At 35.3% G+C, this 27,962-nt stretch overlaps 1 long non-coding RNA gene and 1 pseudogene across 8 annotated transcripts; one reads left to right on the top strand and one right to left on the bottom strand.

Annotated features, from left to right (window-relative positions):
- Window positions 1–17: 17 nt before the first annotated feature.
- LOC149535706 (uncharacterized) lies at window positions 18–20,043 on the top strand. 7 transcript variants are annotated; one of them, XR_016358169.1, is made up of 4 exons: window positions 18–422; window positions 2,118–2,199; window positions 2,465–3,362; window positions 19,142–20,043. It is a non-coding gene; the product is annotated as an uncharacterized LOC149535706 (long non-coding RNA). The 7 variants fall into 7 exon arrangements; XR_016358174.1 differs by lacking the exon at window positions 2,465–3,362 and having other exon boundaries at window positions 2,122–2,199; XR_016358172.1 differs by lacking the exon at window positions 2,465–3,362 and having other exon boundaries at window positions 2,122–2,224.
- Window positions 20,044–20,579: 536 nt separating this feature from the next.
- LOC149535705 (RNA polymerase II C-terminal domain phosphatase-like 1 pseudogene) lies at window positions 20,580–23,255 on the bottom strand (annotated as a pseudogene). Its single transcript, XR_016358167.1, has one exon. The product of XR_016358167.1 is annotated as an RNA polymerase II C-terminal domain phosphatase-like 1 pseudogene (transcript).
- Between the last annotated feature and the right edge of the window lie 4,707 nt (window positions 23,256–27,962).

Here is a 27,962-nt window from a genome sequence, read left to right as displayed (position 1 = left end):
TTTATAATTCAATGTGACACAATTAACCAAAATAAGCTAGGAGGCTTTGGTTTGCTCTCTTCTTTCAGTGCGTAGACTCTAGTAGTTGATCTAAGGTAGTCATTACTATGCCGGGAGTGAAGGAAACTGCACAGATTGCAGGATTGTAGATTGTTCTGATTGTAGATTGTAGATTTTTCGACATATATTATGTAAACAATGAGTAACGGGAGGGAGGCAGGGCGCAGCTTGCAGGTGGTATCATGGAAATGCAGGACAAGATGCGGCACCTAATTAAAGGTAGCGCGGGAGTATAAATTTTAATCATGTAGGATTCTGGCAGGTAGACCTGGAATTAATGTTAGTGTAGAGTCCGAAACCATCCCTATGGAAGATTCTGAACAAGAAAGTGAGGATTGAAGCAGAATATGGTTGTAGATTAGGTGAGATTTGTTTGATTTAATTTATATACTTTGAGGAATTTAGGGTTTTTATCTTGTAAGGTTCTGCCGATTCTTGGAATTTCATCAATATTCTGCACATTTTGTTGCGTATTATATTGTTCTGCCAATTTGCGCAGGTGGATACATTAGGTCAAAATGAAAAGTAGAATTTGATAAGAAGACATCAGTAAAAATAGTGAAAAAACTATTGGATTTTATTGCAAAGAAAAGAAGTTTATCACAGCAACGGGACAATGGTGCCAACAACCACTACACAAACTTAAATGCTTTTTCTGTAGCTCCTACTTCCAGTTACTGTGATAAGTTATTTCTGTTGTTAGCAATAGGATAGCAATCAAGTGCTGTTGGAGAAGTCGCTACTCCAAGTGCTGTTTCAGCAAGCATAGATCATGTTCAAGCGGCCTATCGAGTATATTGGTAGTAGGTCAACTAACAAGAACAGCCGAGATCCTGCTTTCTAAATTAAACAGGACCAAGTTTAGCCGTGCTCCGAGGCTGTAGTATCCCAAATGAAGTTCAAAGGGAACACTAAAGAATAGTAGCATACAATGTTTAAGAGGCTCTATTAAAATTTTGAAAATACCGTGATACAATCACTTTTGACGTGTTTGCCAAAAGAACAGAGACTAAAATAGGATAAATTCACGTCCTTTAAAATTCATTCTGTAGGAGGAGCAATTATAGAATTCTCAGAGGATGCACATTATGCAGAAGGCATTGCAACATGATGTGGGTTTAAACTGTCTACGCCAGGGATACGCTATGAAGTTTCTATAAAGATAATTGGCTTAGTAAGTTCAAGGTCGCACTGATTCATGCTTATTTCATGGAAAGCAATATCCTCTAGTGATTTCATGGTAAAACGATTACAATTACAGCTTCTTTAATTTGGAAGTATATAGTATTGGAGAGGCTGCGTATCAGTTAGATCTTACACCAAATTGAATTGCTACGTTCTTTTGATGACTTATCAAATTAATCAATAACATATAATAGAATTCCAATCTGAACATGTTTCATTACCATCACAAAGGAACAGAATTAATGGGATTCACCTCGTCATTGCTAGAAAGGCAATTGAGGTACACAGAAGACATTATAATCTCATTATTAATCAGGGCATTGCATCCAAAGTTAATGAAAGTCACAAAATGTCCCCAAATAATGAAAGCCTGTACTGGAGAATCCTTTGCAAGCATCTTTGCAATAGCAAAACTATATACAAAAAACTGACGAACACAGATTAACCACCAAAATAAGTTCACTGTATTAGCTGCTCCAACTTACCCAGATTCAATTTGAAGATCATTAAACTGACCTAGAAAAATACGGACCACCAATGTAACTAAGGGAATTCAAACTCGTGAACTTTTTTTCTGTCTTCTCAGTACTTTTGTAATTGAAAATTTGGTCTTTCTCCTTTTTCTATTGTGCAAACATTGGATTAAGAGGAAATTTACACTTGAAGATCATTTAAGATTTGAAATAGTTGAGGTAATTAATAACCATCATTTTGAATACAACACAATTTGAACTTTCGAATTATTTGTTGTGTTATTCCGATCATAAAGCATTACAATTTCTAATGTTAGATATGTTCTAGTTTTGTAAGAATTTTTTCGATCATTCAAAATTTGCGAAGTATTTATAATTTTCTGATCATCCATTTAATAGTCAGGACTCAGGAGCACAATGGTTAGAAATCACGAGGAATTATTGCCTTCAATTCTGCATGTGAATTCCTTATGCACTTCTGGTATGAAAATTTCCTGAACAAGCAGGTAAAATTTTTGTAAATCAGTTATGTATCTTGGTCTTTTAATTGTCACTTTTGTGACAGCACAAAACATAGCAATCAAATGGGGAAATTTTCTTTTCAAATTTGAAGGGGAACTACCTAATATAATTTATTCAATCTAAAACGATAAACAAGCTTGCTAGTATACAATTTGTTCTTTGGGGTTTTGCATAAAGATGAAATTATTAATGCAAAACTGACCTATTTGTTTTGGATCCTGGAGGTTGTAGGGAAATAAAAAGGTCCAATACCAAAGATTGTGATGATTAATCTCTATCCAATAAAATAATCAAAGAATGAGATAGAAGATTTGAATAGCTACAACTAAAATCTGAATATTATATGCAAATCTGATAATCGGGCTGTCTTGATGTGGAAAACGAAGATTAGATCCTCTGTAAGGACTGCACCTACAAAACAAGAGCCACATCAGCAATCTCCATAAAAAGTGGATAGGTCTACAAGAGTCAATGTCGCTAGAATAAGGAAGGAGCCAACTAAAATTCAGTGCTCAGATCATAGCCAGAAATCTATCATAAGGCAGCAGAAAATAACTCAAATTTCTTTGCTGAATATAGATAACAAAATTACGAACAATTGCAGTTACAGTTATATTTTGAAGATCAATTAAAGATTAAAATTTCTTATAGCTTGGATCTGAATTTTTTTTTTCTGAGCTCCCAGAAGATATGACCAGACTCTTGAGATTCTATGGAAAAGTCTCCTCCTCCCGTCAGCAATGAAGTCTGATCCTTCTATGATCTCGTTTCCACAGGCAATAGCTCCACTTCCAATTATGTTTTCATCCTGAATGTGATCAATTTGGGCAGCAGTATTATACCAAGTCAAGAGTGTATCTTCGCAGTGAAACCCTCTCACAGCAATGAAGTTTTTGGTTTTGGGCAGATACAGAGGCTGTTTATAAACTCTGTGCATGATCTCAATGACCACTCAGTATTTTTTTAACTATCCTCTGCCATTACTTGTTGCAGATTTCTCCAGCACCCTTTAGGCCTGTAAATGGGCACCATAAATAATTTTGAGTCATCCTCCTCAAACTCTGCAGAATTCCCAATAGTTGCGTCCACAACCTTTTTCGTACATGCCTTGCATGCTGGCAGGTAATGCACTCTTCATTTAAAGCTATAAATATTATTTGCATTTTATTCCCACTTCCTTTGTAACTGCTATTCTGATATTCATTATTATTTGATTCCAATTTTATCTATCTATCTATCTATCTATCTATCTATCTATCTGTAGATAGAACAACTTCAATGGATCTGGGTGGCAAAAAAAATTCTGTTCTATTCAGCATATGCAAAATGGTTTGTGACATCCTCCTTCGCTATGATACCAAAAATCAGTCTATGAAGCATGCATAATAAACCTATCTTATGTGAACTTGTAACAGCAATAAATAATGATTAATATCAGTATAAGATATGGCGGTGTTTGAGCCTAGATGCTACGACAGTATGGATTCTAATTGGGTGTATACCTAGGGTTGGGACCCACCCATGATCTGGCACCCATGTGTCCACAGGGGGGTTCGCTTGTGTTGGCACTTTGGCAGGAGGAAAACCCCGGTCTTAATGCTAGTGTTGTCATTCACCATTAGGCTGGACTTTTGGCACAGTGGTTGCCTTGCTTGGTGTCAAAGTCAAGGTCTCAAGGTCAAGCATTGTGGAGCATGGTGGGATGTGATGTCCTAGCTTGAATGTTGTGGTGGTGCGGGTTTCCATTTGAAGGCCATAGTTGGGAAGCCACATGTCTATGAGGGGGCTGGTCTGTGTTGGCACTTCGGCAAGATGAAAATCCCACTCTTAACGCTAGTGGCACCACTCACCATCAGACCAGGTTTTGGTGTGCCCTCAAGGATAACTTGTAGCGTGCCTAGAATCCACAAAAGTTATATGCTGATCAAATGCGGACATAAAGGTTGTTTAATGTGGGTGACATGATGTGTTTGAGGGTGTAGTCCTATAGACAGGCATCCATTAAGGGAAGTGGAGCAAAAAAGTTGAGACCACTCTTTTATGGTCCTTGTTCGCTGTAAGAAAGGCGGGACAAGTTGAATATGAATTGTAATTACCACCCAACCATAGAATTCACAATATGTTACATGTGTCATGCCTTAGGAAGGCCCTTGGACAATAGATTATGCCTGCAATGGAATTATCACCTGTTGATTATGAAGGAAAATTAGTATTGAAACCTAAAATAGTCTAAGGAACAAGTTGATTCCAGAATACTTAGTGAAGTGGAATGGGCTCTTGCCAGAAGATGCCACATGGGAAGGGGTAGAGATATTTGAGCATCCCAACCTAAAATTGCTTGAGGTTAAGTGAGTAGAGAATGAGAATATTGTGATGAACCCGATTTAAGAGGGCTAGTCGGCCAGCTAGGAAGTGCTCTACATTACCCCTTTATTTGTCTTATAAATAATATTTACCTTGGCTGACTTAAGGAGTTAGTAATAAATTTAAATAAAATGTTTTTATTTCCTATTCAGGCTGACAACCAAATCTAATTTGATTGCTTATTTAAAGAGAGGCTCTAAGGTCAAAGGGTATGCTTGGATTCTGTTTGAAGGCCATTTGCACGCATAATTTTGTTGGAACAAAAACTTGAATGGGTCTGCAAGGTGGGACACAAACCTTGCCATTGCTAAACAAATTTCAAGCATCAGTTCCCACATTCGCTAATAGCATTCATTCTTATTGTTTGTAGAAGCTCAGAATTCGTAGAAGAAAAAAGAGGCAGGCAGTTGGAAGTGGATTACAACAAAATCAGAAAGATAATCTAGTGAATGAAGGTTGTTTTAACTCTGAATGAAGATTGGCTTTACTCCGTAGAAGAAAAAAGAGCCAGGCAGTTGGAAGTGGATTACAACAAAATTAGAAAGATAATCTAGTTAATGAAGGTTGTTTTAACTCTGAATGAAGATTGGCTTTACTCCTAGGCATCAATATTGGAGTTATTGCATAAGGGGGGTGTGAATGGATCATCTAATCGTCCTAGAATTAGTGTCATTCATATTCAAACACCAAATGGATTTCTCCAAGGCATGATGCAAGGTTGGAGCAACACTTTCTAGTGTGTCTTTGACATCAACAAAGTGAGGTGTATCAGATTCTTCTAGCCTTGATATTTAACAATTTAGGCTTGATAAGTCTTGCATGTTCAGATCCAGGGAAGCGATTGTGATGGGTAACATCTTGGCTGTGTGTGAAGATTGCAATCATTGAGGGTTCTATATTTGACCCATAAAACTAAGAAAATATACTTGATATGTCTAATTATGAAATTTATTGTTTTTAAGGAAGAAAGTATTGTGTTCAATGAGGAGATGCATCCTGGAGGTTGTAGGGAAATAAACAGGTCCACTACCAAAAATTGTGAAAATCAATCTCTATCCAATAAGATAATCAAAGAATGAGATAGAAGATTTGAATAGCTACAACTAAAATCTGAAACTTATGCAAATCCGATAATTGGTCTGTCTTGATGTGGAAAACCAAGATTAGATCCTCTGTAAGGACTGTGCCTACAAAACAAGAGCCACATCAACAATCTCCATAAAAAGTGGAAAGGTCTACAAGAGTCAAGGTTGCTAGAATAAGTAAGGAGCCTAGTAAAACTCAATGCTCAGATCATAGCCAGAAAAATATCTTAAGGCAGCAGAAAATAACTCAAATTTCTTCGTTGAATATAGATATTTAACAAAACAGTGAGTGAAAATTACAAACAATTGCAGTTACAGTTATATTTTGAAGATCAATTAAAGATTACAATTTCTCATACCTTAGATCTGAGAATTTTTTATTTCTGAGCTCCCAGAAGATGGTACCAGACCCTGAGATTCTATGGAAGAGCCTCCTTCTCCCCTCAGCAATGAAGTCTGATCCTTCTATGATCATGCTTCCATAGGCAAAAGCTCCACTGCCAATTATGTTTTCATCCTGATGGTGATCGATTTGGGCAGAAGTGTTATCCCAAGTCAAGAGTGTATGTTCACGGTGAAACTCCCTCAGAGTAATGAAGTTCTTGGTTTTGGGAACATACAGAGTCTGTTTAATAAACTCCGGGCCCGCTCACTGTTTTTTTAAACTCTCATCTGCCATTACTTGTTGCAGATTTCTCCAGTGCCCTGTAAATGGGTGCCATAAATAATTTTGAGTCATCCTCCTTTAACTCTGCAGAATTCCCAAGGTTTTCGTTTCCAATTTCTTTCGCACATGCTGTGCATGCTGGCAGGTAACTCACTCTTCATTTAAAGCTATTACTATTATTTGCATTTTATTCCCACTTCCTTTGTAACTGCTATTCTGACACACACACACACACACACACACACACACACACACACACACATAAAATAGAAGGAACTTCAATGGATATAGGTGGCAATAAAAATACCGATCTATTTGGCATATGCCAAATGGGTTGTGACATCCTCCTTTGCTATGATGCCAAAAATCAGCCTATAGAGGACGATAATAAACCTATCTTATGTGAACTTATAACAGCAATGAATAATGATTAATATCAGTATAAGATATGGTGGTGTTTGACCCTAGATGCTACAGTGGTATGGATTCTTGTTGGGTGCAAACCTAGGGTTGGGACCCACCCATGATCAGACACCCTTGTGTCCACAAGGGTATTGGCTTGGGTTGGCACTCTGGCGGGAGGAAGACCCCACTCTTAGTGCTAGTGTTGTCATTCACCATTAGGCTGGACTTTTGGCATAGTGGTTGCCTTGCTTGGTATCAAAGTCAAGGTATCGAGGTCAAGCCCTATGGAGCAGGGTGGGATGTGATGTCCTAGCTTGAATATTGTGGTGGTATGGGTTTCCGTTGGACGACCACAATCGGGAAGCCACATGTCAATGAGGGGGCTAGTCTGTGTTGGCACTTTGGTGAGATGAAAATCCCAATCTTAATGCTAGTAGCACCATTCACCATCAGACCAGTTTTTTGGTGTGCCCTCTAGGAGAACTTGTAGCGTGCTTAGAATCCACAAAATTTATATGCTGATCGACTGCTGACATAAAGGTTGTTTGATGTGGGTGACATGATGCGTTTGAGGCTGCGGTCCTATAGACAGTCATCCATTAAAGGAAGTGGAGCAAAAAAGTTGAAACCACTCTTCTATGGTCCTTGTTCCTTGTAAGAAAGGTGGGACAAGTTGAATACGAAATGCAATTGCTACCCAACCATATAATTTACTATATATTACACATGTCATGCCTTAGGAAGGCCCTTGGACAATAGATTATGCCTGCAATCGAATTATCACTTGTTGATTAGGAAGGAAAATTAGTATTGGAACCTAAAATAGTCTTGAACATAAGAGAAAATAGGCTAAGGAACAAGTTGATTCCAGATTACTTAGTGAAGTGGAAGGGGCTCTCGCTAGAAGATGCCACATTGGAAGGGTTGAGATCTTTGAGGATCCCAACCTAAAATTGCTTATGGTCGAGCAATTAAAGAATGAGAATATTGTGATGAACCTGATTTAAAAGGGTTAGTCAGCTAGCTAGAAAGTGCTCTATAGTACCCCTTTATCTGTCTTATAAATAATTTTTACCTTGGCTGACTTAAGGAGTTAAATGAATTTAAATAATTATTTGTTTATTTTCTATTTAGGCTGATAGACAAATCTAATTTGATTTCTTATTTAAAGGGAGGCTCTAAGGTCAAAACTCAAAAGGTATGCTTGGATTTTGTTTGAAAGCCATTTGTGTACACAATTTTTTTGGAACAAAAACTTCAACAGGCCTGCATGGTGGGACACAAACCTTGCCATTGCTGAACAAGTTTCAAGCATTGATTCCCACATTTGCTAACAGCATTCATTCTTATTATTTTTAGAAGCTCAGAATTCATAGAAGAAAAAAAAGCCGGGCAATTGGAGGTGGATCACAAAAAATCAGAAAGATAATCTAGTGAATGAAGGTTGTCTTAACTCTGAATGAAGGTTGGCATTACTCCCAGGCACCAATATTGTAGGTATTGCATAAGGGGGGTGTGAATGGATCATCTAATCGTCCTAGAATTAGTATGACTCATATTCAAACACCAAATGTATTTCTCCAAGGTGTGGTGCAAGGTTGGAGCAACACTTTGTAGTGTGTCTTTGACACCAACAAAGCGAGGTGTACCAGATTCTTCTAGCCTTGATATTTAACAATTTAGGCTCGGTAAGTCTTGCATGTTCAGATCCAAGGAAATGCTTGTGATGGGTAACATCTTGCCTGTGTGAGAAGATTGCAGTTATTGAGGGTTCTATATTTGACCTGTAAAACTAAGAAAATATATTTGATATGTCTAATCATGAAATTTATTGTTTTTAGGGAATAAATTATTGTGTTCAATGAGGAGATGCATCTAATGAATCTGTAAGGGAGTAAACAATAGAAATAGGCTATGTCTAGATATATTTAAAAATGCAAATTGGGTGCGAACTAGTATCCTCATGTGGAATGTTGATGGTTGGTAGCCTAATAGTATGAAGCAAAATTAGAATAGAAACTTGGCTTTGTAAAACTATCATTAAATACAAATACAACAAAATAGTATATGTCTTCCTCTTCCCCTTCCTAACAGCTCCAGTAAAACTATCACAATTGGCTGTGATACGACCTCCATCCTAGATGTAGATGGTATTGGCACTGACAACGACTCGTCAACCTCAATGTCAGTTAATCCCATTGCCAATCCACCCCCATCCATATGCCTCTCCAACTTGTAGATCTCATCCTCTATAAATAATGGAGGCTTCTTCTATGGTATCCAATCACAACAATGATCTATGTCACCCAAATTAAGTGGCCCAGATGGTCTCTACTTTCATTGTCCACAACTTAAGGCTATATTGCACAAAGACAGGGCCATTGAGGCATTTTTTGGCTAACTTGTTCCTGTTCTTTGTGTGGATGGCCTTGAACAACCTCCAATTGTGCTCGCAACTAGATGAACTACAAGGTTGGCATAAGATTCAAAAGGCGAGTCTTTGCAGATTTAGGACACTTCCATCACGATGTGACTCATTTCACCACCAAGCATCTGCAAAATAAAATATTGTAGAGTTAAAAAGGAAGGTGTAAACATATTTTAATTTTTAACTAGTTATCATGCATGTTAAAGACTCTAAAATGCCAAACATTATACCTAGGGTTTCAACATTTCTTCCACTCTTAGCCATTTTTGATTCAGAATAAGTGAGGTCCCTCGTCTCAACCTTTGGTGCCATTCTCTGCATCCATTCTATGAGGACCTCGTGACATCTCCATTAGGATTTGAGTGAGATGGCGAGAAGCCAAAACAAGGGTTGAGGAAGTACGTTGTTGCACGAATGGGTTGTGGAGCTGATTTTTCCACCTATCAATAATTTCCCGTATGGAGTCAAATTTGAGGTTGTTGCTCTTGTAGTAATATTTGATAGCCTTCTAGGCCTTATCCATAGGCTGAGAAAGATACCCCATTGCGGTTTGATCCCCATCTACTGAGAAAAAACTCTAACCAAGGGGTTCGACCCTTATAATTGAAAAGTACAAAAAGATTAATCATTGAAGTTATAAATTAATAATGGAAGACTTGAATACGAAAAAATAAATATTCAAGTTTTCAAGTTTCTATGTCACCTTCACAATCTATATATCTCTTTGTGCAAATTGGTTGTCATGGACAATAAACGCAACACTTTTCCATCAAGCTTCTTTGAATAACTTGAGTGTAGTGATGCTTGACTCACAAGAATTTGCTTCAAAGCCGTAAAAAAAGTAAGAATTCTTTGCAATGCTAAGAAAATTGTTGCAATCCTTGTGACTCTTTCTCTTACCAACTCCTTCCATTGTGCGTGTTCTCTCATCAAGCAAATAACTGAAGAGTAATTGAAGATGTATTTTGTGATCTTCTTTGCATTATCTACAATTGGTCTCATCCAATCTCGTTTCCCTGTGTCCTCCAAAAGAAGATCAAGAACATGTGTTACAAAAGGTGTCCAAAAAAGTGCACTCTATTTGTCTTGGAGGATCGTGCATGCTGCCACATATGCTGCTGCATTATTATTTTTGATTTGCACTACATTATCAATTCCCACCTCCATTACAACTTTCACTAACATTAGAGCCAATGTTTCAGCAGTCTTCACCTTGTTGGAGGCAGCCATGGATTTCAAAAACATGAAGCCCTCCTTGCAAGAAACCAAAAAATTATTGATGGTGTTTTTTTTTTCCATCTGTCCATCTATTGGAAAGAATGGTGCAGCCACATTGTTTTCATTGTATTTTTTGCTCTTCCACCACTTCTTTTGCCCTCAAAATTGCATCTATGAGCAACGTACTAGTATAAAGTAAATTAACAAGAAGTACACAATTTTGATTTAAAAAACCTTAACTACAAAAATTAGTACTTAATCTATATAAAAAATAGAATATTAATTTAGTCTACACTATAAAAATCAGAAGTCCACATAACTTATCAAGATTCAAAACTAAAAGTTAAAATTTAAAACATTTAAAAACTACAAGAAGTAAACTAACCTCTCACTCAAGCTTACATGAGAAGGAACCTTGTACCCTTTTCCTACCACCATCATTGCAGTAACCAAATTTATCCAGTATGGATTTATTCCAACATTGAAAGGGGATGTTGTTGAAGTACTAAAAATTGACAAAAGCAATGTCTACTTGCTGATGCACCTCCTTATTCCAGCCAATTTCTTTCAATGATGGTTGTGCTGTAAGCACAATTATGTTCACAGAAAATCTAATGACTGCCACATTAATGGTGGAGCAGTAGAAGTGGTGGGTGAAGGGATGTTGGATTTGCAGATACGTGGGCCATGAAGAGAACCCGCTATGTCCTCAAGTGTTGCTTCTTCAAGGTCGATTGTTACACCTTGAGATTCAACTATGCATGGTCTCATGGTTAGTTTTGCCCTTCCCCTTCACAGATTTTCTGTTCTTGGGAAACAATCAAGACATTTATTTCTCTTTTTTATTGCTCTTGTGGTTTTATCACAAACACTTATCATGCTTTGTAATTCTTGCAAGGTGGTTTTTAATACCTAGGTGGGCATGCGTCTATTGAAGCATTGTCAGACCTTGAAGTTGAACCAATAGTAGAAGAATATCTATTTGCCATTATCAATCAAATTTCAACCTACATATATCAATTGGAACCACATTTTAATATTTTAATAAAAAAATTAGTAAACAATCCAAATTAGTTTAAATAATTTTAAACATAGTTGAAGCTTGAAAAAGAAAACAACAAAAAAGTGATAGGATTTGAAATTTTTAGGAAAAGTTGAGATTTTTTAGAAAACAATGAAAAAATCTGAAAAATAGTGTGACAAAGGAACGCTTTTTCAACATAATTTGATCTGTCCCAGAAATGGGGATGTCTTGGAAAGTTAGAAATGTCTCAAAAACTCAGAAACTTTCAGAAACCCATTCCTTGGCTGTCCCATAAAATTAATGTTTAAATTTTGATAATTTGTTTGACTTTGACTCTCATTTAAACTATCAACATAAATTAGTTTGTGGGGATATGGGGTTAGAAGATGGATACTTAAGCGACATTCTATATCCAATCACTCTCCATCAATTACTTGTTAAGCCGCTGACAGGCCTTTATTCCCCCAACTCTGTACAGGGAGGCAGGTGCAAACCAATTGTTCTGGCTGGCATTCGGGCCGGTTTTTGAAGGCTATATGACTCTGATCCCCAGGCTAGTGGATCAAAAGAGGCTAGAAAAAAGGAGAGGCCTAGACCGCTAACACAAATAAGCATGTTTTATTAAAATTTTCTTACATGTCATAAAATGGCTCCATTTTTAATATAGTTGTCCCCACTACTGTCCCCTACTACGGGAATAACAATCTGCCTCTGAAACTAGTTCCTCCCCATGGGGTAACATAGTTAAAATATGGTGTTATCTTCTTCATTACACTCTAAAACAATTTATAGTACTTAAGAAATACAATTATACAGTTTCTATAAACCTAAATGTTACAAAGAGGACTACTATGATTTGACAAAAAAAGAAAAGAATAGAAAAACTTACCTAAGAATCCGATTTTGCTTCAAAACCCTCTTCAAATCTGCTCCAAGTGACCTAAATCCTTGCAAATCACCTTGCAATACCTTGGACAACAAAATACAATTCACAAAATGCAGAATGACCTTTTGTTTTGATGTCAAAACCTATTATAAATTTGCTACTGAGAAATAACCATAACTCGCTGATTTCTCGGCAAGAAGTTGAGGAAAATTTGGCAAGTTTTTTGGAACTTCTTGGCAAGAAGTTTCAGAGCAAATGTGATGATTACTTGCTGCCTCCAATTTCCTGCAAGAAGTTAACGTATCGCTTATTTATTGACAAGTATTGGATCTATGATCTAGATTATGAGAATAAACTAGAGTGAACTAAAAGATATGAATTTATATATGAGATCATAAATGTGATTCAAACTTTTGTGCAAATGTTGGGTCAATCCAAATTAATTTGATGATGACCTTGTTCCTTCTCTCAAAAGTGAAGAGAGAAAACTTGTTCAAAATTACAAACCTTGCAATTCATAAATCTTGGTTATCAGATCCGATTTGCAAGTTGAGATGATATCGGAGTTGTGTAGCATTAGCTACTCACATTGAAAGATTTGTATAAAAATTGATTCTGCTTGAGGACAAGCAATTTCATGGAAGGGCAGACTACAATGTACCTTTTCTGAGATAAAATTTAATACTAAAATTAATAATAGAATCAATATATTTACAATTTTGTGAAGTCTTTGGAAGAGACAAAATTACAATAGTTTTAATTTATAGATTATGCAAGTATGTAAGAAGGCAACAAAAATGATTATGCGAGCAATGAATTATAAAAGCAAATCAACAAATGAGAACAATCAACATCTAAAGGAAGTCTTAACAATTCAAAATGCATAAGAAAGTTAAAGAGCAACTATTACACTTGTAAAGCCAGCAACCACATTGTTATGTAATGTAAGGTGTGATAGGTGGATGTGTTAGTCAAATTAAGTCAGAAACTAATACTAGGACAAGTCAGAGGTCCAAGTATTTAATATATTGATTTCATAGAATTAATATCGATGATTCAGCAATGATCAATTACCAGTGGAATCAACAGATTAAAGGCAAGAGGTAAAGATTAAAACCTTTTGATAGTGTCACCTCCACAAGGAGTTCTGACTGACAAATTATCAAGTGACAGGAATTATAGGAAGTCACTGCCAAGATTCAGGAAATTTATAAGATTATTGAATGTCAAATGCTGGATACAGTGGTCATGTTTGAGATAATAATTATATTAAAAGGACACATGTTATACGAAGAATCATGAATTTGGAAATTAAAGAGTCCTTTGGTTGTGATATGAAGGGTTTTTTAATTCTATATATATATATACAAACAATCATGCATTTGCAAATTGAAGTCCTTTGGTTGTGATATGAAGGGTTTTCAATTCTCTCTCTCTCTCTCTCTCTCTCTCTATATATATATATATATATATGATTGCCTTGTGTGAAGGTATATTGTATCGAGCAGAAAACATTGTACTTGTGAACATTTATTATATCAATAAAATAGATATTTTTGTGGTGTGGCTGGGTTTTTCCCTTCTAGTTGAAGGGTTTTCCCAATATAAATTCTTGTGTATTTTGTGCCTATTTTGATTCTATTTTTCTTTGTTGTTTATCATGGTATCATTGCCAAGTTTTGATATTAACAATTAGGGTAGTTTTTTTGAGATCTGATTGCCTGGTAGTTCTCGTATTGAGTTTTGATTTTTTGAGTTTATTTAGTTTTCTTCCTTGCTTTCCTCATCAATTGACAGAGAATAGGACGACTTTGTTCTGTTCTAATCATGCGTGAGTTTTTGGTTATGATTACCTGATGTCATTATCAGTGCAATTCATATTGCTCGCGGCTTTTTTGTATAAGAGGTCCAAGGTACGAATCTGTGCAGCTCCAAGGAGAAGGGGAAAATGCTTAAATTTGCTCTCGTGAACGATGCCATGGATTTTGGCTGATCCATAGTTGGAGTCGTGCAGGGGGAGGAGTTTAAATAGATTTGGAACTGTTAGAGATCAGTTTCCTCTAATGGTTCGTGTTTTTTTTATCCAAGTCAATTATCCTTCATCTTCAGCTATCATATGTTTGTCTTATTCTTGTTGTCATCAATGTCTTACCTTTCACAAGTCAGTGCAGAAGTTTTATCTTCCTTGTGTCTCTTCTATACATTGTGCTTTTCTTTACCTCGGGTCCTTTTTGGACGCCATGTGGTTGTTGTGATGGCTTCAATCTTTTCAACAGGTTGTTTATTATTATGTCTCTGTGTGTCAAGTGTGCTGTCTCTTTATGGTGAGCAGTTACCTTTGATGGTGGACATCAGTTCTCATTGTTCACATATTGAAGACAATGGGAGTATTTTTTATTGTTTCTTTATTAGAACGGGTATATCGTATCTGATATTGTTCTCTTGCTTTTGTGGAGTTGAAGTGACTGATATTGTTCTCAGGCTTTTCTGAGTCATTTAGTTCAGAAATAATATACATTATTCAATCTTCTTAGAGATTAATCTGTTTCTCGATGTATGAGCAATATTTATATATATTTATTGTTTTTATATATTTGTGTATCACGACTTTCTGAGAATGATACTTCACTAATAATTTTTGTTTTTGATCATTGATTTGTATTTCTGATTATTGTGAAACTTTTCGATGAATTTTTTTGTGGATAACTAATCAATAATTTCTTTCACTGTGACTGTATGGTTGAGGAAAACTGGACTACAAGGAGATAAGTATTCTATGAATATACCTTGAAATGTTGATTTTTTTGTTATAGCACTGGGAATAGTGTTTACTTTTAGCATTGATCTCTATATATGTTCATAATAAGTTGATTTTATGAGTTGTTATTGGTCCCTCATGATTGCAGGAGAAGAAGTAATGAGACGATGAGTGATTATATGTAGATGGGGACGTTGCTTGCAGTCTTGGACTGAATTGATGTTGCATATCTTCACAAAAGAGGAGGATCATATACACAAAATATCCAAAGGAAGATATTTCAGTTTCAGCGGGAGGTTATATGACACAGGGAGAAGTCCAATTATTTGCAAGCTGATGTGGTGATGTAACAATTGGAATCATCTATATTATTGTGGTGATCAAAGCTATCTTTGCTGAGAGGGAGTGTTTGTTGATAGAGAATCTCAGCCATTCTTATACATGTTGTTAATGCATTCTTCTCTGAGAGCAAGCATGGTGGAAATGCATTCTTTTGTGCGAGAAGTCTGAGGTGAAAGTCCTCATTCCACCCTGTGCGAGTAGGCATGGTGGAAGTCATGACTTTGATGTTACACTCTTATGAACTAACTATGATGAATTATGTTATGCTGAGATAACACGTTTTGATGAGAATCTATGTAATGAGAACTCATCATCGACATCTTTGGTCGCAACTATGTGTACCTGCCATCTTAAAGATCTCTCTTGCTAACAGGGAGTGTTGAAGATTGTAGCTGTGATAGAGATCTTTATCTTTGATGGAGTTAATACCCTTGTATTGTGTCAACAATTGGAGAAGATATTTATGATAATATTATATTAAAAGAACTTGTGTCATATGAAGAATTATGCATTTGGAAATATGACGAGTTTTGTATTTGGAAATTGAAGAGACCTTTGGTTGTGATATGAAGGGTCTTTCAATTACACACACACACACACACACACATATTTTGTCTTGTACCAAGCAGAAAGCATATATATATATATATATATATATATATCGTGTCTTGTACCAAGCAGAAAGCATTGTACTCGAACATTTATTATATTAATTAAAGTGCCATTTTTCTGGTGTGGTTGGATTTTCCCTTTTAGTTGAAGGGATTTCCCAGGATAAATTCTTGTGTATTTTGTGCCTATTTTGATTTTCAGAAAAGAGGGGTAAAAATTTATTAAGACAGAAAGGAATACAACAAGGATAGCTCAACAAGGAGCTCGATCCTGAGCAACAAGATCATCAAATTCTTGCACCATCTCAAAGGACAGTTGCCTCCTATCCCTAATATTCCAACCTTTGTTGTTTATCTTTATTTATGGGAAAACATTAACAATATCTAATCAGTGATTAAAAGAACCTAATTATTATTGGTAGGAGAAGGTTAGCAAGAAAAATATATATAGCCATAAAGCCTAAGAGCCTAAAGAGTAATTATGCATATCATATCTAAGCTTTAAAGCATTATGTGGGAGTTTTTATTGTCAAATGGGAAAGTGGGCAATAAGAGACACAATGTCTCATAGGCTGCTTGTTGCATTACAAAGAATAAAGGGGGGCTGGGCTTAAAAGATTTGAAACTGAAAGTATGGTCCTTGCTTTAAAATGGATATGCAATGCCATCCAAGGGTATGAATGCTAGAAAGATATGGTAAGAAAGAAGTTTGTCCAAACCCAAGAAAGGAAAAAGTGTAGTCTTCATAATAATCTACGACAAGGTTGGAAAACTCGGACTCTGCAATATCTTGGCCGACCCAAAGTTTTTGAAAAACTAGGTGAAAAAATGGCACTTTTATTGAACATTTGAAGTTATATAATTTTCAAAACACACGTATACACACAAATTTTTAGAGCATATACTGATTTGAGATATCCACCATATACTAATGAAAGGTTTCAGTTTTGAGTTAAATACATAGATGTTAGTTTTATGTCTGATTCTCCAAAATTTTAGGCTGCAACTGCTTTATCCTCTTTCAATTTTTCTTGAAGTAATTTCCAGTCAAATTGACTGTTTTTTTTTCACTCGTGGATATTGATACATTTTCTTTTAGTTTGCTTTTATTGAAGGGAGGAAATGTCATATGAATTACATTTGATGTCTTTTTCACTATTTTATGTCAACCACAGACATAAATGCAAATTTTGTTTCAGAGTTTAATTGTTCTCCTCCATTTTTACTTTGATAAATTGACTCTATCTAGGAATACTTAATAGTCTCAAGATTTCCCAATGCAAATTAAACAATGAAAACCATGCAAAATGATTAAGCATTTTTAAATGTAATCCCATAGTTTTGTTTACAAGGTGCAGATGCATGTGGGCATTTATTAGTCAAGTGGAAAATATTCATCAAATGCATGAAATGAACTTTAAACAAGTGCGAAATGCAGGCACAATATTCAGCTATTGTTTTGGAACAATACAATCAAGTTTTCAACATACATATTAAGGTCGTTTGAAAGCGAGAATGGTGCCGAAGGTGAGCACTGAGAGTGGTGCAAGCATGGCAGGTCAAAAGAGTGGTGCAAGCATCACAGGTCAAAATCCTGTCTGAGAATGGCTTGCATTGAGGAAACTCCATAGTTAAGCACGCCCGAGCTGTATTAGTATTGCGATGGGCGGCTTCCCAGGAAGTCCTAGTGTTTCACTCAGATCAAATGATTGCTAAGTGTTCAATTCATTCTCATCAAAGATGGGTTTGTGTGAACCACTACTCATGAAACATGGGTCATTGAGTTTGACTCAAAAAACTACATAGTTGAATCTTGATAGCAATATCACAATTTGAAGAGTTATGGAAAAACTATATAATGCCGTTTGATGTTTTTGTCTCCAAAAAATGACATAGAAAATGAGCATAAAAAACATGACTTTTGTCTCGTTATTAACCATGAATCCCTAAAACGATTTGTTGACTTTACCAACAATATAAACTCTGATATATCGCCCTATTTCTGCAATTTTTTTCTGATAATGTTAGGGCACAAAAATGGAAAGATTGCTGGTGATTTTAACAGCGATTATATCTTCCTTGAGTTTGACTTGCAAATATCACACTATAGGTGATATTGTCGCAAGATTTTCAACCACAATTCTACAGGTTATTCTTTTTGGCCAGTTTGAGGTTAGGACCTATGGCTCTGTGGTCCTTGCCTCTTTTTGAAAAAATTCTGTACAGCTAAGGCATCTTGTCTCTAATGGGCGAGCAGTGTGCAACTGATCTCCTCCTTATTCTGTAGCCAATAGATCCAGCTGCATTAACCCAAAGCTCTACTTTGCCAAAAGATCAGTGAGTATTAGTGTTTTGCAAGATATCCTAGTGGATGACAAGCTTTGTGCATGGGGGCAGCTGAGTGCTAAGTATGGTTTATCTCCTCGTGAAAAGACTTTTACTATGATGAGCAACGCCATGGGGGACTGGTTCGCATGGAAAATTTACAATGGACTTGGATATACTTGACAATATCATATGCCGAAATGGTACCAAAGTAAATGATGTTTCTATTGACAAGATATATTGTATGCTTGAAGGCTGGGGAAATGTGTATGCTTGTAGGCTTGGGAGATAGTTATGCTTGGCTTAATAAAGTGTTGAACTTAAATTGTTTGGACTCCGAATGACTTAAAATCTTGAACCACTTGTGGCACAAACCTGTTGAACCTAATAAGACTTACTTTCGGTGGCTTCTCCTACTCAAAATAGCTTGCTATTGATAATGCCATACACTGTTATGGGGTGCCTTCCAGAACTTGTGATTATTGTAATGTTCCTGAAACTTTTGAACATTTTTTCTTTGACTGCAAATTTGTTATTGTCTTATGGTCTCTGATGTTTGGTGTGCCTGTCTGTTACAATGATAATGAAGGCTTTGGACAGTTTCTTGTTGGTCATGTTCATAAATTTAATTTTATCTTAAACGGATATTGACTTGTTTTGACAAATATGGTCTTTTGGTTTTTATGGAAAAGGAGAAATGAAGGAGCAATGAAGATTTTTTTTAGTCCAAAAGAAGGTTCCTTACTGAGTTTGAATTCAAACTCACCTATTTTACTATTATGTTACAGGTTTCAGCTGCGGTGGATATTCCACACAAAGATGTATGCTCCTGCTCAAAGATGTAATGCTGGTGTACAAGAGTAATATTCAATCTGCCCACTTCTTTCCTCATGGAAAGAACAACTCAAATCAAGAAGAATTGGACTTAATAAATATCAAAAGGAAAAACATATCACCGAGAAGGATATAAAGGATAAGAACAAAGAACAAAAATCGCAGAGTTGAATTTTGGACCTTCTACAGTGGCAATTTTATGCTTCAAAGATGATCCCCATGGATGATTCCTGTCCCAGTGAGATGTAGTAGATTTATCTTACCTTAATTCTACCTGTCTCTGCTTGACATCTATCACCATAGCCTTAATTCTAACTTCACTCTTTCCTTTTTCTGCTTGTACTGGTGTCGCCTTTAGGATTCAGAACTTTATAATATTCATCATGAACCTCTTGCATATATCTTTAGTGGATCAGGACATACTAACACTTTAAAGACTCAAGTATTTGACTAGAAAGATATCATTGTCAACATCGATGTGACATCAATGACTTGACCTTTGTCAACACGTATAATGTGTCAACACCCAACTCATTGTTTATTTTTACCTGATGTTTTATAACTCCATTGAAGCAAAAGTAGGACTTAGAGTTCAACAGATTGATTGACCTGGAAACTTCATAGGTCTTACCAAATGAAGTTTGAGGTGGATCCTCTCAGGGAAATGCATGCGAAGCAATTTGACCTTAGAAAACAAGTTGCAACCTACTGTTTCAGAAGCCTTGTCACGTTTGCATGGTTTTCATTTCCAGACTTGCTGTGGTTTACACAATCTTATCAGGTGTTCATCCTCAGAACAACAGTGCTATATTGGTTTTTATTTTTGTTTAAAATTAAAATCAGCATTTTTTAAAAACTTGTCAAACCAACATATTAAAGACTTCTCAATTTATTGGGATTAAATTGGGAGAAAATCTGGGGAAAATTTGGAACTAGAAATCATTTAGAAGCAATTCCTTTGTTCTTTTATTCTGACCGTTCATTCAAATTTGCTAAGTATTTATAATTTTGTAGCAGACGCACTGACAGTCATAATATATATATTTTTTCAATTAACAAATAAAGCAATATGCATTTTAATAAGTTGGCATTTTGGCTCCAATTATTTACAGTTCTCTTTCCGCACACGAGAGCAATTGCAAAGTTGAATTTAAGTAGTGTAAGTGGCACTCCATTATTATTTCAAAGGGATAGGCTTTTGTTCCTTTGTTATTTCATACAAATTCTAAGGAATACTTTATCAGTATTTTCTGATTACCAATATTAAAGTTTTACCCAAAAGTCAAGTTCTTTACTCAAGGCATGAGGTCACATTTAGTTAGGCTGTAATATAAATTTCAGACCTAAATTACTTAAAATTTGAAAACTTGAACATAATAGAATCATTACATAAAATTACAAAGCAATATAATTATTAACTAACATCAGATTTCCACATTTCATAATGAACAGATGTACATTGCTTCTGGATTCTGCTGCAAAAGTTTTATTTGCATCAATGTTTTGGATCACATTCAATGATTTTGTCAATTCCACCAGGTCCTCCAATGAACCACCTAGATCTTTTGAGCCTTTTAGAAATTTGATCATCAGACTTTTCATGATTACTATCCATCATGAATCAGCTCACATTAGAATCAATACGGAATGGCTTATTTGTTATATGGTTCACCCTAGGCTTAGGCTTGAGTTTATCGTACCCTCCAGAACTCTTTTCATAGAGTGGTCTCCTGTTTTTCTTTTTTGGTGGCCTCTTAGATTTGCGAATATTCCTATTAGATTGCAAAAGACTGTCCGGAATACAATGAAATGAATTGTTTGTAATACAACTAGCATCAAACGATCGACCAGAATCAAGAGCAGTTTCTTGTGATGTTTTTGTAAGCTGGGAAAATAGCTCTCCTTTTCCTGCCAATCTAATAGAATGCTGATTTGGTACAAGTTCACTTTGTTTCATAAACCACAACAAAGGAGCCTCGGAAGCATTGATGTCACACTGGCCAGGGTCTGGACCATGCTTTAAAATTAGGTTTCGCCTCCTAGTGTTTATATCCATTTCAGACTCAGAAATCTCACCATCCTCTCTACCAGGGGAGTCACTGTTTCTTGTTTCTGAACCAACTACTTGAGAATCGGAAGAGTCTACAGGTGAAATTCCATGATAATATTTGATAGCCTTATCACACGGTTGAGGTTGACTGCTGCCTGGAGCGGTAGAAATTGCTTGTGCCTGCTGGAAAGGTTGAATAAAAGAAATGACATCTTGATTGCCTGTGAGAACGCAGGAAGTGCCATTATTTGGAAGTGAATTATCTTGTGAATTTAAATCTTGTGAATTTAATTTAGCTTCAAACTCATAGTTTCCCATGCCACATGGTACAGGTAAGTAGACATTCTTATTTGCGTGTTCTTTGTAGTCTGTTAACAAATACTTGTTCACATCAGGAACTGCTGGCAGCTTTTTCAGATCTGTTTCATACAACACACGAGCCATGCTTTTTAATAGACCCTTATCGAAATCGCTGAAAAACCCATATCTGACTCTGCAAATTACATCTCTTACAATAAGCAGTACTTGATCAGAATTGAAGGTCTCCACCATTGGAACACCGTACGGTACGAAAGCAGGAACAACATGCACTCGAGATTGATCTGTATCCTCCCAGACATTCAATCGATCGTCAATTATCATGGCCAACTTGGGATGACAAACTCCACGATGAAATACATTCAGCAAAAACTTTTTATAACCTGGCTTGACACAAACAACGCGATTGTGGATATCCCTAGGACTAATTAAGGTTGCATCAGGATCAAGAAGTCTCCACATCTCCAAAGCATATCTTTTTTCTGACATTGTGCAAACAAATACCTCAAACCGCTTACGCCCATCAGCAGTTAGATAATTTCTTAGTTCTTCCCAATATGGCCGCATCCTAACAAGGATACTAGTATCTCGATTAGTGGGATCAATGCGTGTTAATATAATTCTCTGTTCACACAATCTTATAATTGGCCGTACAAAAGGAAGATCGTCTTTAGATGCAGCTGGCACAATCTCGGACTGGGCCTTGATCAAATTCCCATTGTAATAAATATGATCATTATCAACAAACTGCTTCAAAACTTTCTGATCATCTTGATATCTCTTCATCTCTGTCGACTTTCCAGCCACAATATTGGGATTAACCTCCCCCGAAATTCTCCACTTAAAAGCTTCAATGCGATCTTGAAAAGAGCGCATTGTATTGGCAACAATGAGTGTTTCGTCTAAATCAAAAACAACTGCCAAGCATCTAAGGTTCAACATTCCAAGACAAGCAGCATAAAGACCTCCAACTACGTTAAATCCCCAAAAGCATGGCACCCGCTTCTGGCTATTCCCAGATGGCATGGCTACCAAATGTAGCTCATTCCCTCCAAGCTCTACAATGGCAGTCTTTGCTTCTTGTAGGCATGCATTATATAGATTAAGTAAATTCAAGCGATCAGTTTGTGAATATTGCTCATTTGGCTCCATTTTGAAAGAGAATCCACTCGAAGCAATGGAATGTAACGCGAGCAATGGGGAACACCTTTTGCTTGGGCAGGAAAAACGAGAGATATGGATCTCCGTCCTGATCATGTCTATCGAAGAGGCCTCCTCATGGTGGGGATAAATGCACACTTCCCCCAGCCAAGTATCTCCATGGTAAAGAATAGAATGGATCTTTTCATTGCCCATTTTCACAGCACTTTGCAAACCCACTACTATTGTTGTGATTTATAAGCTTGCTTTTATATGGTTTCCAAAATCAGATGTCTACAATCTGCTAGTGGGAGGCAATCAAAATCCCCAACTTCGTGATTTCGGTGACCTCTCAAAGTTTATCCTGGGGACAATTTAACATTATATGGCCTCAATCTCAATCGCCCAATCCTATTCTACTGTCAAAATCCACAAATAATCCAATAAAAAGTTCTAGCTTCAATTAAACCCTCGACAAAGAAATTCAGTTCAATTATGGGATCAGGGCTTTAGAAAGAACTAGGGCTTCTTGTGTTCCCTCCGCAGATTGATTCTATATCATATAAATAATAAGTTCGAGCTTAACGATAATAAATTCGTGTTTTTCTCGGTTCCTTATGCGTTTCTGATCTTGCTGGCAGTTATGATCAACCCACATCGTTTGGACTTCTGTTCATACCCAATTTATACATGCATTTGAAACGGTACGTAAACTTCGTAGCCGACTTGGAATTAGAAGTTCTTTAGTTAGCTTTCTTGGAAGTTGGACCAAAAACATATGTACCCAGATAAAGAAAGAAAATGATGAGAGAAAACGTTACTAAGTTGCTTTTTCTGTATGTAGTGACTAGTATAGATAGACTTAAATAAATGTATCCAAATAATGTCGATAAATGTCCATTACAAAATAATTATAATTTAATTTATTATATCTAAAATTATTTATATTTTCTTTATCTCTATTTATTTAGGTTTTTATCAATTAAACTTTTTATTTTAATTTCTTAAAAAATTGGATGATATGTATCTCTAAATATTATAATTTAAATGGATATTTTATGTGGTATTTATTAAATTATTTAAAAAGTATATTTTATTTATAATAAGATTTAAACTTTTGATATGTAAATGGTTGTCAAATTTAACCTAGAAGAATAAAAATTAACATTTATATGCCCACACCATTTCACTCCCCCATTTTGCCATTGTAGGATGTCTATCGGTGATAATTAACTTAGAAAATTGAAAGAATAAATGATATTTGATTAAATTTAAATTTATATTTTTAGAGATTGCATTTAGGTCGAGGTCTTATGGAGGGGGCCTCCTTCAAAATAAAGTGGATGTCTGGAAAACTCATGAGCAATTATTGACATGTAGCAAAAATATTTCTATGTTGGAAATAGTCTCACCCCAATTCTACCTACAAAGAGAAAGAGCTAAAATGTCAGAGCTCTTATTTTGTAGAAAAAGATTCCAAATAAACCTTTGCCCCGCACACATGCACACACATAAAATGGGACCTTCGACTCCACAATTATAGAGCCCAAGTTCCCCTCACGGGACCCTTGCATTATCCTTTCTTTTCCCCCTTCGACTAGAGTTAAGTTGATGATTGTCAACGTGAATCAAGTTAAGATTCATAGTTATGGTTTAGCCTTCAAATTTTTACAAGTTTATGGCGTGTTAAAGTACTTTCTTGGTTGACTAATCATTCTCAGTCAACCTGAATATGCAATATTTAAATTATGATGTGAGGGTGTTAAATAGGCAAACCTTAATTTATTTGAATTGCTTAGGAAGTATTTTAGACTGATCTAGGATACACAAGTATACTTTTTTGATCAAAGGATACACATGTATCCTTAATGTTTGCATCATACATGCATTAAATGTTAGCATATACATTGACAAGGATAGATTTGACATGTATATGATTGAGTGAAGGGATTTTATAACTTGCCAAATTTTTCAAATCAATTCAAAGGTTTGCCAAAAGAAATACGAGAGAAACAATTGTCTCACATGTTTTGCATGAAAAATCTACTATTGGTGCCATCCTACTAAGATACCAAAGGTGAATGCATGATTATACAAAATCAAGTCACAAGTTCAAATTCATGATATACAATCAAATCTACATAGAAAGGTTTGATTTTGGAGGTGTAGGGTTCAAGTGACAAGAGTAGCTAAATGAATATTATAATTTGCCAAGAGTCATTTGACAAGTGTAATAATTGGACACAAATGAATCATTGGATATCATCTACACGAGATATTCTTGATCAAATTTAGAATTAAGCATTCTATACTCTATTAATTTTAGTGCTCACTTATACACATGATTATGTAGTCTTACTATATCAGCTCATATATCTTGAAAAACATGTTTAGTTTCTTGCAATAATGTTTTTAAACATTTGAATATGAGTTGGTGGGATGTGGAACATCATTTGAAGGTTGAATGTTTCACCTTTTTCCTACATATCACTTAGATGCAATGAGCGCTAAGTGTACCATTCATTTTCATTAGAGATGGATTCTTGTGAACCACTACTCATGAAATATGGATTAATGAGTTTGAATTAGGAACTACATATTTGAATCTTGACTAAAATATCATAATTTGACTAATTGTGGACAATATCTCCTACTTATCAATTGATGAGATAAATGGGCTATATAATGAATGATTTGTAAGGTAAAAGACTTTAAATTTGGATAGCAAGCTAAGTGGGATTAACCTTGGGGGATTCTTCACGGTTAAGGGTGTGCTTGTGTTGGAGTAGTATTGTGATAGGAGATCTCTCAAGAAGGCCCAATATTTCTTACCTATTAACCATCTAGATGCAATGAGTATTTTTAGCATTCATTCTCATGAGACATATTATTTTGAATTGCTACTCATGAAATGTGGGTCAATGAGTTTGACTCAAAAACTACATAGATGAATCTTGATAGAAATGCCATAATTTGAGTTGTTGTGAAAAATATCTTCTACTTATTGATTGATGAGTCAAAGGGGCTCTCTAATCAATGGTTCGTAAGGCATATCACTTGCTAAAGGTTTTGTGAATTAGGCAATAAGTTAAGTGGTCTCAACCTTGGGAGAAACTCCCTGGTCAATCATATTTGGGTTGGAATAAAACTAGGATGGGGTGATATCCTAGGAAGGTCGAATGGATCACCTTTGTAAGTGTTATCTAGGTCAATGAGTCTTAAGTGTACCATTCAATTTCATAAGAGATGAGTTCTTGTGAACCACTTCTCATGAAACATGGGTCAATGTGTTTGAGTAAAAAACTACACATTTGAATCCTACTAGCAATATCATAATTTGACTCATTGTGTAAAAATATCTCACTTATCAATTGATAAGCTAAAGGGGCTCTATAATGACTGGTTCATTAGGAACAACACTTGCTAAAGGTTATTTAAATTGAAGTAGCAAGATAAGTGGGCTTGACATTGGGGGAAGCTCACAATGGTTAATCATGCTTGAGTTGGAGTAATATTAGAATGGCCGACATCTCAAGAGGGCACAACGCTTCACCATTGTGAGCATCACCTAGATGCAATGTGTGCTTCGTGTAATATTCATTCTAATGAGAATGAGATCTTGTGAACCAGTACTCATGAAAGATGGCTTAAGATGTTTGACTCAATATATACACAGTTGAATCCTAATATCAAAATCATAATTTGACATGATGTGAAAATATCTCTGACTTATCAATTTTGATTTAATTCAAATAAAAAGACATAAAAAGTGTCCACAAATATTTGACCTCAAGGTATTACAACTTTTATTCTTATATTGATTAATTGTTTATTTATTAATATTATTGTATAGTGTTAGTATATTAGCTCCCATATCTAATTTTTTACCCATTTACACATATATTTATTTACGATGGTTTGTACATGTTCACGATAATATATTAAAAGGTTTTAATCTATTTCAAATATAAATTTACAAATTTTGTATAGCTTAAAATGTGAGAGCTAAGAGTATCGAGCTCTTAAATATATTGCTATGGTTCAAAGAGTGGAAGGGGTCCATATGCCTTTAAATAGAATTTTAAAAAATAAAATAGAAAAGCATTATATTCTATTTATCATATCACTTGCACTAATTTATTTCATATAGAGTTGGATAAACATAGATATACTAAACAAAATCTAGATGTTAATATTCATGTTTTCGTGTTTTCTTCTCTTGTCTTCCTCATTGCTAGTCTTGTTGTTCCTATCTACTATGGTGGGCTATGTGTTGGAAATAGACATAACTCCTTTGCCATTGTAATTCTTATTTTATTGATTGAAGAAAATGAAGAATTTTGATATTTTCACTCACTCATCTTCTCACGTGAAAATTTCAAGTTAATGCATGGCACAAAATGTGTTTGAAATACATGTTGTAAGGACTTCCAATCTCACAAAGACTTGTATTAAAATTCAAGCTACTTTATTAATGTTTAAAAAAAAATAGAAACTGTTTTATCATACAAAGTTGGAGCTAATTTGATTCAAGTTACTGTATTAATGAGTTCTAATCTTTATCTATTGAAATTTAGCAGTTTTAATTGAGATATATTTTTTTTTGAATTGTTTTCAAACTATTTTAGTTGATTTTAGAAACATCTAAGATATAAAGTAGTTTTTAACTTCTCATCTTTTAATGAAATTGAATAACTAATAAAAAAATTTGAATTAAGCTATTTAACTTTATGTTTTGATTATGTAGACAATTTCAAACATGATAGTACCTTTAAATGAACTAATACCACTTATAATGACTGTTAAATAACATGTATGCAAATATAGAGAAAAACATGAGGGTTAAACATGTAGAAACAAATAATGTTGTAATCACACTTACAATTGAGATAAGATAAGATAAATTTATTAATGTCCAACAAAAGACCACAACGTGGGTCTATGGGACTGGAATCTTACACCAAGAAAAAATAAACAAATGGAGCACCAAACGGTGTCCATAAAAGAACAAGCACAACAAAAGAAGAAGAAAGCAGGAGACATCACATAAAAGATTAGGTATCCGTTGTTGTCCTAAATCGATACTGCGAGGGGGTGAATGAGTAAAAATTTTCAAACCAGTTACTTGAGCTACTTTTCTTACTATTCCAACTACCAATTTCTTAACCAATAGGATAATGATAAATGCAATACAATAAAAGCATATAAGATCACACAAAAGAGTATACATCAATGACACAAGAGATTTATACATGGAAACCCTCGAT

This window comes from Cupressus sempervirens, chromosome 10 (assembly GCF_028749045.1).
Source record: "Cupressus sempervirens isolate cs-2001-9-10 chromosome 10, ASM2874904v1, whole genome shotgun sequence".
Classification (NCBI taxonomy): Eukaryota; Viridiplantae; Streptophyta; class Pinopsida; order Cupressales; family Cupressaceae; genus Cupressus; species Cupressus sempervirens.
This window is presented reverse-complemented; position numbering and strand designations above follow the sequence as displayed.